Raw genomic sequence first — 18,389 nt, 5'->3', positions numbered from 1 at the left:
GCAGGCTGCACTGCTCCTTGAGCCACATGATACAGCAGGTCCAATGGCTCTTAAAGCATCAGTGACAGCGAAGGATGGTGTTGTGATCTTAGGCAGGTCCCTATATGTGAGTCACAGGTGAAGCCCTTTGAATTTTGGAACAAAGCCCTGCCATCCTCTGCAGATAACTACCCCCCTTTTGGGTAAAACAGCCTGTGCCCTGCTGCGGAACCATAGCAGAAACTGAGCACTTAACCACGGGCCACCAAGTTACCAGGCGACATGACCTACCCATCATGAACTGGGTGTTAGTGGACCCACTAAGCCAAAATTTTTTTTTTTTTTGGAAGAAAAGGTGAACTTTATTTACCTTTGTATCTTGTGAATTCTGAACCATGTGAATGTATAACATTTCAAAGAACAAATTAAAAACAAATGCAGAATACTATAATCTTATTGTTACAAAAAAAAAGAAAAATGCTCTAGAAGTCTATATACATAAAAACATTCTGGAAGAATATGCAACTGTTATCAGTGGGGTACTCCTGGGAAATGGAGTAGGGAAATAAGGAGACTTGCATGGTTTATTCTATATGGTCTGTATTATTTTAATTGTTTCCAAAAGACATATTATACTACTTTGGCAATTTTTACTTAAAAGAAAGAAACATTTTTAAGAATTGCAGTCTCACCTCCCAAAAGAATCTCTGAGCTCCCCCAGAGTGCACAGCAACACTCCATCATTAAATGGAAGTGGTATATTCATGAGCGGGTCTGAGTAGACCCTGCAGGCACAAATAAGTCGCATGAAGAAGCCGCTGATTTGGCGGAACAGTAGTATGGCCTCTTGAGGACGCAGCACTGGCTAGGGCAAAGTTCTTCTGAGGCTGCAGATGCTCCGAAACAGCATCCAGTATATAGTGTTGTGTCTCCCATTGCCAGGACTCCAGAGTCTAGTGATTGGGGGTGGAAATGCGAATGGCACCGCTCACTTACCCCTAGTGACCCACTAGCAAAATCTTTGCTTCCTGTTCTCGAGACCATATGCTCTGCTGGCCTCGAGGTCTTAGTTCCAGAAGGAGGAATGCTTCCACCAGAAGATACAACAATGATTCCATTGAACTGGAAGTTAAGACTGCCGCCTGGCCACTCTGGCCTCCTCATGCTTCTGAATCATCAGGCAAAGAAGGGAGTTACTGTTGTCTGGGGAGATTGACTCTGCCTGCCAACGGGAAACCGGACTGCAACTCCACAATGGAGGAGAGAAGAATACGTCTGGAACACAGGAGATCCCTACGGCGTCTCCTAGTATGGCTATGCTCTGCTACTAAGGCCGATGGAAAACTACAACAACCCAATCTAGGCAGGGCTATTAATGGCCCAGACCCCTTAGGAAGGAAGGTTTGGGTCATCCCACCAGGTGAGGAATCATGACCAGCTAAGGCATTTGCTGAAGGCAAAGGAAATACAAAATTGGTAGTGGAAGAAGGTAGCTGTATTTTTTTTTAAGATTTTATTTATTCATGAGAGACACAGAGAGAGAGAGAGAGAGGCAGAGACACAGGCAGAGGGAGAAGCAGGCTCCATGCAGGGAGCCCGTCATGGGACTCGATCCCAGGACCCCGGGATCAGGCCCTGGGCTGAAGGCAGGTGCTCAACTGCTGAGCCACCCAGGCGTCCCAAGAAGGTAGCTATAAATATCGGCCAAGACGACATGACCAGTTTCAGAGATGAGAACTATAATTGTCTGGGTATTTTTTCCTTATTTTGTTTTGAATATGTATCTTAACATATATATATGTTCACCATATACATGTGCAAATATAGCTACACATATGAGTGAATATAACAGATATCATCTCTATTCTTTCCTCCTATTCCCTTATCATGTAACATAATATTATATTCATTATTTATATCATAATATTGAAATATTGTTAATTCTTCATTATAGTATTTAAATTACAGATTGTCAAGGAGAAGAGCAAGGGCTATAACCTTACTAGTTAGTGGGGTTTTAATCATATATAGGATAGTTGTATCATCTTGTGGAATTATGACTTTGTTATTGTTTTTATTTGGAGATTAATTATGGTTTAAGGAGATGCCCCTGGGTGCCAACTTGGCAGGGATTGGACTGTGATGGTTGATTTCTATGTATCCATATGACTGGGCCACAGAGTACCCAGGTATTCAGTCAAACATTACTCTGGGTGTCCGTGAGGGTGTTTGTCAATTAGTAGACCGAGTAAAGCAGATTGCACTCCTTCTGTGGGTCAGCCTCATTCAGTCAGGTGAAGGCCTAAACAGAAAAAAAAAAAAAAAAAGGGTCTAAGAGGAAACTGCTCTTACCTGACTGCTTCTGAGCTGGACATTTTGTTCATGCTTTGAGACTCAAACAGAAACACTGGCTCTTTCTGGGTCTCCCAGCTGCCAGCTTTCATGTCGCAACTGCACCATTGGCTCTCCTGAGACTCCAGCTTGCTGACTGCAGATCTTGGGACTCGTCAATTGACTGAGTTAATTTCTTATAATAAATCAAATATACATTTTCTTTTTGTTTCTCTGGAGAACCCTGATTAATACACGCACTAACAATTATAATTTTCCATATACACTTCAGAAGAGTTGGTCAAGTTCCAAAACAAAATCCCATGGAACTAGTTCTTTACTTGTAGATGATGTAAACATCTCATTAGCACATAGCATAGCTACAGAAAAGTACACAAATCACAAGTGTACGCCTGAATTTTCACAAAATTAGTACTTTCCTAATCAGTTTCTAAATTAAAGAGCCCCACAGCCCCTCTAGTCTTTACTCCTCACAGTAGCTACCATCCTGACTTCTATCAGTATAGACTGGCTTTGCCTGTTACGCATGGAGTCATACAGTGTGTGTTATTTTGTGTCTGGCTTCTTTTATAATAAACCTTATGTTTGCAAAATTCATTCATGTTGTAAAGTGTAGCTGCTCTTTCTCACTGCTGTATAGTATTCCACTGTGTGATTACACAACAATTTAGCTATATATTCTGCTGGATTATTTCCAGTTTTCAGCTACCCTGAATTGTGCTGCAATAATCATTCTTCAACATGTGCTTTGGAGAACATTTACCTATGGGGATTTTGATTGGAATTTTTGTTGATTCTATACATAACACTGGCAAGAATTGAATACCTACCCTCATTGATCCAGGAACATGACAGATCTTCCATTAATGAACAACTCATGTCTCTTTCAGTAATGTCTCTTCCATACTCACCCAGCTTGACGTTCATTGTTCCAGGTCAAGGAGACAGAAAGAAGACAGAAGCAAGGAAACTCTGACCTTCCTTTTACCTAATGTTGCACCATTTTGCAAAAACATTATTCTGAGCCATTTTTATCATATTCTTTTCTGAGAATAGACATCATGCCTTTTGTTTCCTTCACTTTTCACAGTGATAATTGAGCCTAGTCATTAGCTTTTACAACACGTTCTTTCACTGTTCATTCTTGGTTATCTCTTGCTCATTCAATTTTTTGTGTACATGACCTTTTCAAATGTACACTCACTGGAGAACTCCCTGGGAGACTATTTGGGTTGTTTTAGAGACTTCCTTTCCTGCCTTATGTACTCTCACAAATGCCCTTCCCTCTTGAGTCATACCCTTGTTCAGAATCTTATTCCTCACATTTAAGAAATATTTGCCTCAGTAAAATCCTAGAGACATGTTTTCCTATGTCTGAAACTCCTCCCAAACAATGAAATGGTCATCAAGGCATGCCAGGAAGTGACCAGATGTCCTACTTTAGGCAAACAAAGCTTTTAGCTGATGGTGTAGTGCTGACACCTCCTGTCACTATTATATCTTACTGCTGAGCTGAGCCAGTTTGATAAAGCTTCATTAGAAAAGCATCTGTGAGACGGAACAGTCTTTAAATGATCAGGTCCTAGCATAGACCATGGCTTGTGTGTTAGGACACTGAACCCCTTCCAACATTCCCCAGAGGGCTTTATCTTCCTGTTACCTGGTCAGGACTGCAACTCTGTGTTCTTCTCAGACCTCTGTGCTCCTTGATGGAGAGCATCAGGAACCCTGAAGGTCCTCTTCCAGCTTTTCTAGAGTCCATGGGAAATAGCAGTTTTATAAGGTACCTCAGACCACAGTCCATAGTCACTCCTTTGGCACCATCTGCTCCACTAAGCATCCCACCTTCAGGTAATTCTAGGTGAAAAGGAATTAACACTCTGTGTTCATCAGCTGCCCCCAGAACACATTCAACTCTTCTAGTCACTCCCTCACCACACTGCCCATTCTGCGGCTGGCCAGTCATCTATCATCTACCAATGAGGAGACACCAGCCTTCCGTCAATGAAATCTCCAGCTCTAGGAACAAGACTATGGAGACTCTGGGGTCACCTAGTTGGGCCGGATAGTGATGGGAGTGGAGGAAGTAACCTCCCACCATTTCACAAGGCCAGTGGTCCCTGGACCCCACCCCCATTCATTTCTAGAACCCCCTCCCCAATCTGTTGCGGGTAACAGGGCCATATCTGTAGTTATTTAGTTACCCAAGGGAGGGACCTTGGCCTGATCTTTTATGGCAATTTTTAGAATTCACTTTTTAGAATTAACAACTTGCTTGTCCTCAACTCTGAACCTAAGTCAGCTATTTAAAAGTAATATAAAAGGTCTCAGTCAACAGCAGGTTACAAAAGAAAACATGCAACACGATGATTTCAGATAGTTCTAAATGCTATGCAGGAAACAAAATAGGGCTCTGTGACCGACAGCAACAGCGAAGTACCCATTGGAGGATGGAAATCGCCAAGCCTTTGGAGACCTGGGAGAAGAGCATTTTGGGCAAAGGAAGCAGTGTACGCAAAGACTCTGCAATAGGAGTAAGCTCGACAAATAGAGAGAAAGTCAATCCGCCCTACATGTGTTTTGCCTGGGCACAGGCAAGACTGCGCTCCCGTTCTCAATCTCCCAGCCAAATGATATCATTTATTTGCCAATGAGACTACACTGCAGAGCCTCTCCTCACGATCAAGAGAAGGGACAGGTGATGCTCAGTGAAGCCATTCTTAAAAAGAACAACTTACAAGCAAGTTTCACCTAATTAAACCTTGGGCTCTTATGTCTCACTAATATAAAAATTATTCTTGTCTACTTTTACGTGATTTATATGCTACTGGAAACACAACATGTGGCAATTATCTTCTGTTGATGTCTGTACAGTCTTTAAAATGAGGGAACTAACTGAAGTCTTCATAAAGGTTCCTGGTACCCAGGGAGGAAGCAGTCTACAGCTCTAAGTAATGTAATCAGAAAGGCTTTAAACAATTGGATGAGCCAGACAAAGAAAAATGTTTCATGGGTGTTATCAGCAACAAAGCAAAATAAGCTTGTGGATTTTCGTTGCAGTTTCTAGAAAGGGAAATGACAAAACTGTTTCTAGGAATAAGAGATGGTAAAACAGAAATTAATGTCATGATTCCCATTCTGATCTAGGATTATAAAATGCAACTGATATTTCTTTCTCTTTTATTTTAAAAAAGCCACTCAAACTTACCTTCCCTGTTTAGAACTATGACCAGGATTGATTGTCCTTGACACCACCATTCCCCTGCTGTTGCAAGGGCCTGGAGCTCTGGCCATACTGCTGTTCTTCTCGGTACTTTACCAAGTGAGGCTAAAGCTAACATAGGTGTGGAAGGCTAGGGGGTATGCTGGAAGGACGTCGAGGTCTCCATACTCTGTTATTAAAATTCTGAAGCAATCCTCCCAGAATCGGTGTCTCCCTGATTCCCTGAACTCAGTCATTTTCTGCTTCTAACCTGTGCTCTTTCCTTTTTCTCTGGTAGGGGCTCAGAGTCAGTTCATGGTGGTGATGGGGAATGTACAGGCCAAGTTGTCTTCTTATTCTCTTCCCCCACTTGTGGACACCCACCAACAAAAAGAAGACAAAATGAAAGTTCTCCCCTTTCTTTAGTCAAAAGAAATAAGTATCAGGCAGCCTGGGTGGCTCAGCACTGCCTTCAGCCCAGGGCATGATCCTAGAGACCCGGGATCGAGTCCCACGCCAGGCTCCCTGCATGGAGCCTGCATCTCCCTCTGCCTGTGTCTCTGCCTCTCTCTCTCTCTCTGTCTCTCTCTCTGTCTCTCATGAATAAATAAATAAAATCTTAAAAAAAAAACAAGTATCTATGCATATCAGCTTACGTACTCAAATAAAACTCAAGCACGGTCCACACAGACTTTTGCTTCATTGTCTGGCCCTCCTGCTCCTTAAAGAGTAAAATCTTTTAAAACACTAATAATTGTCAAATTTTGGTGCTGCTTACCACAATTATTAGATGGTCCCTCCTCCAAGCCCTGTATGTACCCTCTGCACAGTGCACCTGACTGTGAATATGGTGGATTTTGCTCCTATGATAAGGTGATGTTATATGACATAGTTACCTTAAGATAGGGAGATTATCCAGGTAGGGCTGACCTAATCACATGAGCCCTTTAGAAGGAGAGAATTTCTCCAGCACATCACAGAAGACAAAGTCAGAGATTAGGAGCTGGAGAAGGATGCCATGTACTCTTGCTAACCAGTAGGTGGAGGAGACCATGTGGCAGAGAATGTGGGTGGCTTAGAAGAAGTTGAGAACAGCCTCTGGCTGCAAGTCAGTAGGGAAATGGAGACCTCGACCCTACAACTTCAAGAAGCTGAATTCTGCCAATAATCTGAGTGAACTTGAAGTGGATTCTTTTCCAGAGCCTACAACCAAGAATTCAGCTTGATTGATGTATTGATTTCAGTCCTTTGAGACTCATCAGAAAACCTAGCATGTGACTTCTGACTTATGACAACGAGAGCTTATAAATGGGTATTGTCTTAAACTACTAAATTTATGGAAATTTATTATGTATCAGGAGAAAGCTAATTACTCTTAGGGTAATGGTAACTAAAGTCAAGATTCTAAAAGAGCAATGACGTCCTCAGCCTTCAGAGTCCTATTCCTGCTCCAGGAAGGATGAGACACTACAGTGCTCTCCCAATCCCCGGGAGACTTGCAAGAATAAGTTCTGGGACAACCAGCTTGATCTCAGACCAAGAACTGTTGGAAATACATTATTTCAATTTTTATATTTTTCTCAACTCTTTCTTCTTCTGTTCTCTGATATATAGGTAGCCACCGCCCCCCCGTCTTATTAGCTATTTCCCTTCTTTAGTAAATATTTTCTTAGACATAAGAATTTAGCCTTTTCTTCCCTACATGGGCTCAGCATAGATGTACAGAATGAACAGATGATGGTACATGAGGATAAAAAGGAAAGAAAGATAATAGAAAAAAGAAAGAAGGAAAGGAAAGAAAAATAAATGGAAGGGAAGAGGGAAGGGAGAAGTGGGAGGGGGTAGGGGAAGGAGGGAGGTAGAAAGGAGAGGGAAAGGAAAGGGGGATGAGAAGTGGTGTCTCAACTACCCACTGCTGCATAATAAATCACCCTAAAACTGGTGGCTTAAAACAACAGCTGTCTTATTACCTCACGATTCTATGTGTTGGCTGGCTCAGGTGAGCAGCTCTTCAGATCCATGTAACACTGGCTCAGGCTACAGGTGTGTAGGGAGCCGGTAGGGCTGGCAAGTCCAAGAGAGCAGCTGACCAGTGGTGCCAATTGCTATCTGGGAGCTCCCCTGGCTGCCAACTGCAGCTTCCTTGTTTTCCTCTACGTGGGCCTTGGGCTCCTCATGGCATGGCAGCTGAGTTTCAAGAGGCAGAAAACAGAAATGGTCCATCTTCTTCAGGTCTAGACTCAGGAGTCCAATGATGTCACTTTCCCGGCATCCTTGTGGTCAGAGCCAACCGTAAGAACAACTCAGATTCAAGAAGAGAGGAAATATGCTCCATTTCTTGATATGAGGAGAGATGTGCATGTGCAGGTTGGAAAGAAGTGTTGTGAGCCGTCTTTTGAGACCCACTACTCGAAGAAGGGAGAGAGAAGTACACACATCGCCACCAGAGGGGCCCTTCTGAAGCTTAGGTCAGACCATGCCACCCCTCCACTCGGGTATTACGATGATCTACAAAGTGGTGTGCCTTCGGCTCCAACCCTTGCGGCTCTCCTCGGTCCAACTCTTTGCACTCTCTGGTTGGCTCATTGAACTCCACACCCACTGGTTTCCTAGCTGTTTCTCAAACTCCCCACACACATTCTTATTGTGGAGACTCTGCTTTTTTGTCTGTCTGGAAAGCAGACTCTGGCTACCAACAAGGTTTCCTTCCCTCACTTCTTTGGCTCTCAGATCGAATGTCAGGGGAGCTTATCCTGACCACCCAACATAAAATAGCAACTTTCACTGTCCCATTGTGATAGGCTGACTTGTGTTCCTCCAGCATTCATATGTTGAAGCCTTAACTCCCAATAGGACTGTACTTGGAGTAAGGAAATAATTAATGTTGAATGAAATCATAAGGATGGGGACTCAATCTGAGTAGTGTCCTTATAAGTGCCCCCTATCCACCATGTGAAGAAGCATCTGTCTATAAACTAGGAAGAGAGACCTCACCAGGAATCGAATCAGCCGGGACCCTGATCTTGGGCTTCCCGGCCTCCAGAACTATGGGAAAGTGAATTTCTATTGTTTAAGGCACTCGGTCTATGGCATTTGCTATAGCAGCGTAAGCTAATTAAGACCCCTACCAACATCTTCTCCCTACTTACCTTACCTGGTTTTTCTTCATAGCCCTTTATCACCATCTGAACTAGTGCACATTTATTTCTTTTTTCGTTGTCAGTCTCTCCCCACCAGCCTAGCTGCTCCATGAGAAAAAATGTGGTCTGATTTTAAAATCCCTGCTTTCTCTCTTCTACCTAAAAGAGAACTGCACAAAGAGGTTATTGATAAATATTTGCTGAAAAACTGGAATGAATGAGTAAATTGGATTTTTTAAAGCATTAATAAGGGTGGAAACAGCACTGTTTCTTCACCAGCTAACAGCACATTTCTCCTCATTACTAGCAAAGACAGCAGATGTTTTCAATAGATAGCAGAGATGAATACTGCAGAGATAAGACCTCAGTGAAACCTTATGAGAACAGAGTGGAAGAGGAAATAAAAGGGTCTGACGTGACTTGGACAGTTCACAGCCCAGAATCTCTGATATGGTGGACATACTTCATTTTCATACCTATTCAGCCCTGCTCATCGTACCTGGGCCTTGCACCCACAGGAACCTGTCAGGGTAGCACAGGTCAGGAGATCCGTCCCCCGGGATAAAGTGCTTCAGCTTATGCAGACCCATGGTGTCTGTTTTGCATCTATGGCAACACTAAAGGTGTGTCTCGGAGCCTCTTCTAAGAGCCCTGGGGGTTTGTTTCCCCAGCAGGCTTGCTGCTGGTGCCCACTGAGGCTTTGCATCAGGAGCCTCAATATTCTGATGCCAGAATATTAACCCTTTGTGGGGTGTCTACTAACTCTCTGACATTGAAGGATGAATCTGCAACAACCTCTGGGATAGAAAAACTGGAAAGCCGCTGTGATATTAGCCCGTTGGGTTTAGCGTATCTCAAGCCTGTGACATTTCCAAGATGCAGACTGCTCCAGCTGTCTGGCGAACACCTGCGTAAAGCAGGGATGGTGCGGTCCAGGACCACCCAGGAGACGGATAGTGATTACATGGCTGGAGCTTAAACCACAGAAGGAAATAAAGAAGAATCAAGATGAGAAGTCGGAGAATTCAAACTAATCGTCTGGGTTCTGGGGCCAGTTTAGACAATTCTACAGTGAGAGCATAAAAGCTACCACCTGAGAGGTCACTTTAAGGAATATATCTTCTCTAGCTTCCAAACCAGAACACCCAGCTCAGTTTCCCTGTTATCGAATCACTTCTCTAGAGAAGCTCCATGAACCCCGAGAGAAACCTGAGAGCTAGAGGAAGCAGGTCCACAGACACATATTTGACAGACACCCTGAATTCGTGTCCTAGGGCTGCCATAACAGAGTACCATGAATTTGGTGGCTAAAACACAGAAATTTATCCTCTCATAGTTCTGGAGGTCAGAATTCTGAAATCAAGGCATGAAAAAGACTGGCTCCTTCTAGAGGCTGAGAGAGAACGTCTTCTATACCTCTTTCCTAGCTTCTAGGGGCTCCGGAAATCTGTGATATTCCTTGGCTTAGGGACAAATTACTTCAATATCTGCCTCTGTCTTCACATGGCTTTCCCTCTACGTCTGTGTCTCATTTTCCATCTTTTATAGGACACTCTGCATTAGGTTTACGGGCCCACCCTAATGCCGCATAAGCTCATCTGGATATTCTTTAATTACATCTGCAAAAACCCTTATTCTAAGATCATATTCTAAGATCATATTCTTATTCTAAGATTCTCTTCTATCCATACCCTTATTCTAAAATCATATACTAATGTTCCAGGGCTTAGAACTCGGACATATCTCTTTTTTTAGGGTACGTAGAGTATCACTATTTGACCCACTGCACATTCTTGACCCAATCTTTCAACATGTTCCCAGCCTCATAGCTACGAATAGTTGCATTACCTGATTTTAAAGCACAGATATGACGGGTGACATTGAGCTCTTTGTAATCTTAATCAGTAACACCCTCTCACCCCTCTATAGCTTTTTCATTCTTTCCTCAAGTCTCATCGCAATTAATACCTTCCCAAATGCAGTCCAAGTATTTCTATAGATTGTGGCCTTTCCTCTCCTCCCACCCCGCAAACCCACTTGTTCCTCAAACATCTCCATGTTTGTAAACTTACATTTAGTTACACGGTATGTTGAAAAGCATATGGGCATTAGCTCTTGACTCTGTCATTTTAGCTTGTTACGTCACCTTGGATGAGGTGCCCCACTCTTTCTGAAGTTCAGTCTCCTTATCTGTAAAATAGGAGTTGCCAGAAGAATTCATGACATTGTATATAAAGCAGTCAGTTCAACGCCCTGCTCATACACAGCAAGGGCTCAGTCCGTGCCAGCCAGCTCTTCTGAGGAACACGTTTTGGTTGCGTGTTGAGTGCCTACTCTGGGTACTACATAGTAACAGGTATTGTGGGAGGTTTGCTGAGGCCAAAGAAGAAACATCAGCACCCTTCGAAAACTCACTAGTGGATTTTCCCATGTTCTTAAGCTCTTAGAAGACGTTCAGTAATGTTCTTGAATCAGAGTGCAACCTGCATGGATCATGGCTCTTTCTGTGTCTAGGAAGGCATGCACTTTCACAATTACTGACGACAGGCATTTATCCTAATTTAAAACCTTTTCCAAAAAGAAAGTCTTTCAATAACAACCCTCTCTCCTGAAAACCTACTTTTTGTAGCAGCTTTCTGGTAATTTCTACAATTCTACAAGTGAAATTAGGCCATCTCCTTCTAATTTTCTAGGTGATTACCAATTTTCACCTATTCAATCACTTTTTAGCAATCTTCTCTTGTTTTGAGTTATGGTGTTTTGATTTTCCCAGAAAATTCCACAAGTCTAATCTCACCACCGCAAACTTCCTATTAGCACTTGTACTATCAAATGAAGAATCCCTGCACCTGACCTCCTTTGAGTTTCCCTGGTACAATAGGACTCTTGGACAAAATGATGCCCCAGAAGCATTGCCAGCTTCCCCCAGTGTCTTCTGAATCACTGGAAGAATTGATAATGATCAATCTAGTTTGGATGCTAAATTCCAATTTCATGGGAATGGAAAACTGCATATTGTTTATAAGATAAAGCTGAATATACCCATGAATTATAAAATCAGGATGTTGATAAACCAATTACTCAGTTCTCTAATCTTACTAGCTAGCAAAATGCCACTATTTTCTAGGATCATTCTAGCTGGTGTTACTGATACCTTGCTTCTCCTTTTAAGGTCAAGACAGAGGTTACACACTATCATGGCTTATAACTAATTCAGCCCCCAAATAAATTTTGTTTGGAAGAAATTATAAAATTGTTTTCTTTTGCTTTTAGGGGTCAAGTGCTCCCCAATTCAATATGGTCTCTACCACTCTATATTACATTTTTATCCATTTATGCTCTTGCCCCAAGGCATTTGAATTGGTGAGCCCTAGAAAGATTTAGCAATGTCACTGGAAGATGTTTAGTAAAATGTTGGCTAACAGGTCCACTCAGGGTAACTAACAACTCCTGGTCTGCTAGGCACACCCATGCAGAGTTGGCTTGGTCATGCTGACTCATGGGTTCATATTTCAAGCTTACTCAGACAGTTAATTGTCAGATTGTTTGATTCCAAGAACCACATGCTGAATTTCGTTGAGTTATGGCACTTTGGTATTTCCTAAGTCATACTGTAAAAGTACCAGAAACAATATGTTTGAAAACCTTTCCTCTGTAGAAAATTTAATTTTTTAATTTAGCATTTTACATAAAATCTAAACTAGCCCATTAAAGCCCAGAACAAAGTTAAAAATGTAGCCAGGAGCATGTATGTGTGCATGTGGCAGAGCAAACACCAAACAGACGTATCAGTCTTTCCTGCATGGAAAACTCGATCTATTCAAGTTGGTAGGTGTTTGTGGATGGACCTGGAGGGTATTATGCTGAGTGAAATAAGTCAATCGGAGAAGGACAAACATTATATGGTCTTGTTCATTCGGGGAATATAAAAAAAGTGAAAGGGAATAAAGGAGAAAAGGGAGAAAATGAGTGGGAAATATCAGTGAGGGAGGCAGCACATGAGAGACTCCTAACTCTGGGAAACGAACAAGGGGTAGTGGAAGGGGATGTGGGCGGGGGATTGGGGTGACTGGGTGACAGGCACTGAGAGGGGCACTTGGTGGGATGAGCACCACCACTTGGTGGGTGATACGCTATATGTTGGCAAATTGAACTCCAATACAAAAAATAAAGGAAAAAAATGTTGGTAGGTGTTACACAGAACAAGGGTTTCTTGGTCAAATTTACTGGACAAATTATCTGATAAATATAGAGAAATGATTTTTTGTTCTTTTTTTACTGTGAAACATCTGGGTCATTAGTATGTTCCAAGAAGAGCTACAGTGTGCTATTTCCCAAATCCATTTGTTTAGCAAATTCTTTTTGCACAGGACAACTGTTCACCAGTATTACAATACACATATTTTAAGAAAGGCTGATGTAGTTATCTGGTGATGAAGCCACCCCTAAAAACTATCAGACCTTTATGAGACCTTGGGCAAATCTCACAACTGCCGTGAGACACTCTTTTTTCATCTAGAAAGGGAATTTTAAGTTCTCTTCCAGCTTGAGTACTTTCTGATTTGCCTCAGAGCTTTATAATATTGTTTTTGGTCATTTTCACTAAATGACTAAAGAGGAAGGAGAAACAAAACCAACAACAATGAGTATCACTCTATAAAACAGAGTTCCGGGACTTCCCAGGCCCACTTGACTTTGCAGAAATACAATTAGGATTACAAAGCCAAATGGTTATTTCTCCAAAGACTCAATGCATTTTCCCTAAGTGGAATTTCAAGCCTTTGAGTACTAAGATCACTAAAAATGTCTACTATTGGCTGCTTCATTAATCCAAGATATTTTACGGTTCACCAGAGCCCTGAGACAGTCTTACTTGAGTAAGGAAACTTAAAGATGATGATGATGCACTTTCATTTCCTAACCATGGTAGAAGCAGGTCTGAGGTTAGGCTCTCCCACACCCACCCAGGATTTCCAGTTTATCCATGTGTCGGGCTTTCTTTCTTCCCTGTGGTGGACAAGGATGGAAATGGAGGTCATGGACCCATCTCCTCTCCTTCTGAGTCTTCACTTCCTGGGGTTTAAATCTAATGACTCATCTTCAGGATTGCCTTAAGTGGCCTGCAACAACCCCACTATTTTCAACAGTGATTTGTCCTTTGATGGTTCAGGAAGATGTGGAAGCAGTTTGCACAAGTCACAAATACAGACCACCAACCTCTCCAATTTATGAGTCTTCTTTTTAAATCCAGGAAACAAAAAAAAAAGTATTTCTGCTTGTTTCTCAACCTAAGAAAATGATAGTTTTCTGGTTATAGATGAGAACAGAGCTTTGTCTGAAAATAATACCACCAATTACACAGTAAGGTTGTAATAAAGTACATTCAAAAGGAAAATTCATTCCCATTAAGCATCTCATTCTTAACATTGTTTGCTCTTATCACAGATGCAAACACACCCTTTGATTTTTCTTCTGGATCATAATCTGTACTTAAAGAATTGAAAGTCTTATCTTACAAATCTGAGTGAGTCCAAGAAAACTATCTAGCACGAGTAACTATCCTACACGAGAACTTGCTAATGTTTGGTGGTGAATGGAAAGTTTACATGAATTTACATCTACTTTGTACAGCAAGATTTAGTGGAAATGAAATATACATATATACTCTTTTGAAATATATATATAATTTTGAAAGTATATATTGGTTGAGAGAGATGCAAATGCAACTCAAACTAGCACTTAAGTCTAAAAGGTAAAGCGTTGTCTGGGAAGTCTGAGAAATGCACCTTACCTCAGGTATGGGGAAATCAGGGCCCAGGTGTCCATGCCTGAACTTTCTCCCTCCCTCTCTCCATCTCTGTCTTTCCACTCACCTCTGCTGGGTGTTAACGTCAGTTCCTTTCTCCATCTGGAAGCCAGATGTCTGCTCATGATCCTAAACCCATTTTGTCCTTAAAGCTTCCTATCCTAGAAGGAGAGAATCTCCTCCAGCTTTCACATATCAAATCTGGCTGAAGAGTACTAGGGGCTCTTACCTGCATCATGTGCTCATGGCTGAACCAATCACCATGGCCAGAGTAATGATCTACTCTGATTGGCCAATCTTAGGGCATGAGCCCACCCTAGAGTCAAGGCAAACGGGACCAACGACATGGCAAAGTGGTGGGAGGGACAATTTCCAGAAGGAAGAGAGATGTGCAGGCACACAGAAGAGAGGGCTAGTATAAAATACACTGACTTTCAGACTAGCAGAGGTGCTGATGAGCTGAAGGTAAGCTCAGAGCTCAGCTAGCCTCCTCTTTCTTACACAAGCTACAACCGAGGACTCCAAATGCCTGTGCTAACCCATAGCACATTTGCAAACCCTCTTCTCTCCAAGTAGTATCACTCCCCTCTGAGATGTTTGCTGAAAGGAGACTTGAAAGCTGGCACTCAGAAATGTAGTAAGAACAACAACAACAACAAAAAAGATGAATGAGACGCAATGCCTAGAGTTCAAAGAAAACAGTTTCTAATTTACTTTATGAAAAATTATGTTTCTTTAATTTTTTTAGATGAAGAGAGGGAGGGTAGGGGAGAGGCAGTGACAGAGGGAGAGAGGGAATCTTAAGCAGGCTCCACCTGTGGAGCCTGATGGGGGGCTGTATGGGGCTTTGATCTCAGGATCCTGAGAACATGACCTGAGCAGAAATCAAAAGTCCCACACTTACCGACTGAGCCACCCAGGCACTCCTGGGTAATCATGTTTCATTTAGACCTTAGAAACTTCCCTTTTTTCCTCTCCAGTTTGTAATTTCCTAAGATATGGTTAAGAAAAATATGTTTAAAATACTATCTTACTATCCTACTCGAGTGTTCTCAGCCTAAGAACTAGTCAAGTGGTACAAAATCTATAAATCACCTAATGATGAACACTCAGTTCCTGAAGACATTTGCTGAAGACTCAAGTAGAACCAATGATTCATGGGTTAACATTCTTAAAATTCTGACTTGCCCTCTGAGTCATGGTTTTCACACTTGCTATTCCCCTGCCTAGAGCACCCATCTTCCTGTTCATGTGGTTGGGACTCTCTCTCATACATTTTCACCTCCACAGAGAAGCTGTCTTGCCCCATTTATAATAATATGCCACTCATTATCACAGAGCCCCATTAAATTCCCTCATAGTGTTAACCATAGTTGATTATAGGTTTATTTATTGGCCTGTTTCCTGTTGATCCTGGTTTATAAGCCCTGGGAAGGCAGGAGTGTGCTTGGTGTGCCAAGGCTCATCCAACAATAATGCCTGACATGTTGTAGAGAACAAAACATGACTGAATAGAGTATACCAGAAGAAAGAAGTAACCTAGGGTTTCTCAGTCTTTGGCCAGGCTGAGAAAAACAGAGGAAGGCTAATCTACTGGACACGGATCATTTCTTTCTGGCAGAAACTGAGAAGGTAATGAGATGGGATAGGGGAAGGGGGTTAGAAGCCCTGGCTTACTCATCATTTACAATTCTTCCCATCTTCCAGTTCCCATTTTAGTATGTCTCCTCAGCAGTCGGCCCTAGCAAAACTTACTCTTAGGAAGGAGCAAAGAAACTCCTTCACTCTGTTGTATGTGACTAAACAGCTTAACATGATACATGATACAGCCTTTTAATACAAGCCAAAGCCTCAAACTCAGGGATAGATTTCAGTAATGGGGCTGGAGAGGATATGAGATGTACCAGTGTCCTGAGAGTCTGAAAAAAAAAAAAAAAGGCAAATATGCAAACTGTCACCCACAATATCTTTAATTTATAAAGAAATAACATCGTATTTATGCTTCTATACTTAATAAGCATCCTATATTTCGTACATATATACACATTTCTTATACATTATGTATATATACATGTGTATGTACATATATACATGTACATACATATACATACATATATAGAAGGGAATCTTTAAAACTCATGTTTTTAAAAAGTTCTGAGGCTGAGAGAAATGGGAATCCTCTTGTGCAGAAATAAAGAATCAGCAAGGCAAACAGTTCGGCACTCTGGAGTAATTTTCAAAAAAGGCTGTGGGGTAAAGGAAGGAGCAAAGACAGGAGAGGATTCAAGGAAAGAAGAAGGAGGAAGAGGAGGACAGAAGACCTCTTAATGAGTTCTAAGAGAGAGAGGTTGGAAAGAAATATTTTTGCCTGGGGCAGATTAACCCGAGTTCAAAGTGTGTTTACTTACATGTAGGAACATTTTTTGTTGTTGTTGTTCTTACTGAGACTTGAAGCTGAGGCCTGAATAAATCCATCCTTAGCCACTGGCTCAAAGATCTGTCTAGCCAATGTCAGTGGAATTCAGATTTTAAAGAAGTCGGCTTCTTCTGGAACTCACCCTGTTGGTTTATAGGTTTCTAACTTCCCTTAAAACACAGAAATGCATTTAATCTCTCTCTGTGTGTAAATCCAAACTGAAGGCCCCGTCACAGTGCACTATTAATAAAAGCACCAGGTCATCCATGGTCACATGGATAAAGTCTGGCCACTTTGTGTAGGAGCTCTCACTTCTAGGCCAGCCGTTCTCAGCTGAGATGGTCTTTTGAGTCCTTGCACCTGAGCTTACTTTCAACCTGTTACCTACATCTTGGATTCAGAAGTTCAGGGCAATGAGTAGTATTTAATGCCTCTAAGTCAACTAAACACTTGATTCCAACTTACTTAGGAAAATATACATAATGCTAATAATGATGACAGATGCTGGGATTTGCTTTCTATTTTTTCCGACTAAAAGCTACCACTAGAGTTTTAACAGTAGTGAAATGAATAACTGGGTACCAGCAAACATCTCAATGGCAGAAAAGATTTGCTCATAACACACTTAAAAAGTCAGACATGACTTCCTTCTCCTTGTGACACTGTGAAAGTGGCATCAACCTGTCCGAAGGGACCTAAGCCCAATGCCATTTGCTCAAGTGGCACTTCATGTCTGGGTCATGTGTTTCCATGAACCCTGATGACTACTTCTCTGCAGTCAAAAAATAAATATGATGATTATGGCTTTGTCCTCACCAGTAAGTCTGTAAGGATATTTCTCAACTTTTCAATATCTCTATTCTTAACATGAAAGAACAAATTGATACCCCAGTAAATACTGTTATTTCTTCAAACATATGAAATATTTTGAAAAGATCACGAAAGCTTTGAGTTTCCTGTATCATTTGTAATAGTTTTGAATGAGCCCTACTGCTTAATTTAATTTGTATTGGGGATTTCTAGACTGACGACCATATTCTCTCTGTAAAGTAGTTTGGGAAATCATGAGTACTGGAATTTAATTACATGGACATATATTTGCAATAAAGACTTGTTCACTTTTGGCTTAAATATGACTTGGGTCAAAACAAGCTGCTCCTAGAATAATAAGGTATATAAACCAGTTAGAAAGAGAAACTTTTGAGGTGAACACACTCAGAGAACTCCAGGATAATCACAGTCAGTTTCAGTTCTAGTCACATAACTCTGGAATTAGGATGAACCTCTTTAGCCTCCCATCTTATAGATGACTCCCAGAGAGGTTGAAGGTCATATCCAAAGTCACAGATCTGGTTAATGGCAGAGCTAAGACCAAGCTCAATATCTTGACTTTAAAACAAAGTATTACCAGGACGTCTGGGTGGCTCAGTGGTTGAGCATCTGCCTTTGGCTCAGGGTGTGATCCCAGGGTCTAGGATCGAGGCCTGCATCAGG

The 18,389-nt window shown here is 41.8% G+C and overlaps 1 long non-coding RNA gene across 2 annotated transcripts; it reads right to left on the bottom strand.

Annotated features, from left to right (window-relative positions):
- Positions 1-1,558: 1,558 nt before the first annotated feature.
- LOC121480713 lies at positions 1,559-17,062 on the bottom strand. Of its 2 annotated transcripts, none has more exons than XR_005985062.1 (3): positions 16,888-17,062; positions 3,992-4,188; positions 1,559-2,281 (listed from the first exon to the last, which is right to left on the bottom strand). It is a non-coding gene; the product is annotated as an uncharacterized LOC121480713 (long non-coding RNA). The 2 variants fall into 2 exon arrangements; XR_005985061.1 differs by lacking the exon at positions 16,888-17,062 and adding an exon at positions 7,504-8,168.
- Between the last annotated feature and the right edge of the window lie 1,327 nt (positions 17,063-18,389).

This window comes from Vulpes lagopus, chromosome 22 (genome assembly GCF_018345385.1).
Source record: "Vulpes lagopus strain Blue_001 chromosome 22, ASM1834538v1, whole genome shotgun sequence".
Classification (NCBI taxonomy): domain Eukaryota; kingdom Metazoa; phylum Chordata; class Mammalia; order Carnivora; family Canidae; genus Vulpes; species Vulpes lagopus.
This window is presented reverse-complemented; position numbering and strand designations above follow the sequence as displayed.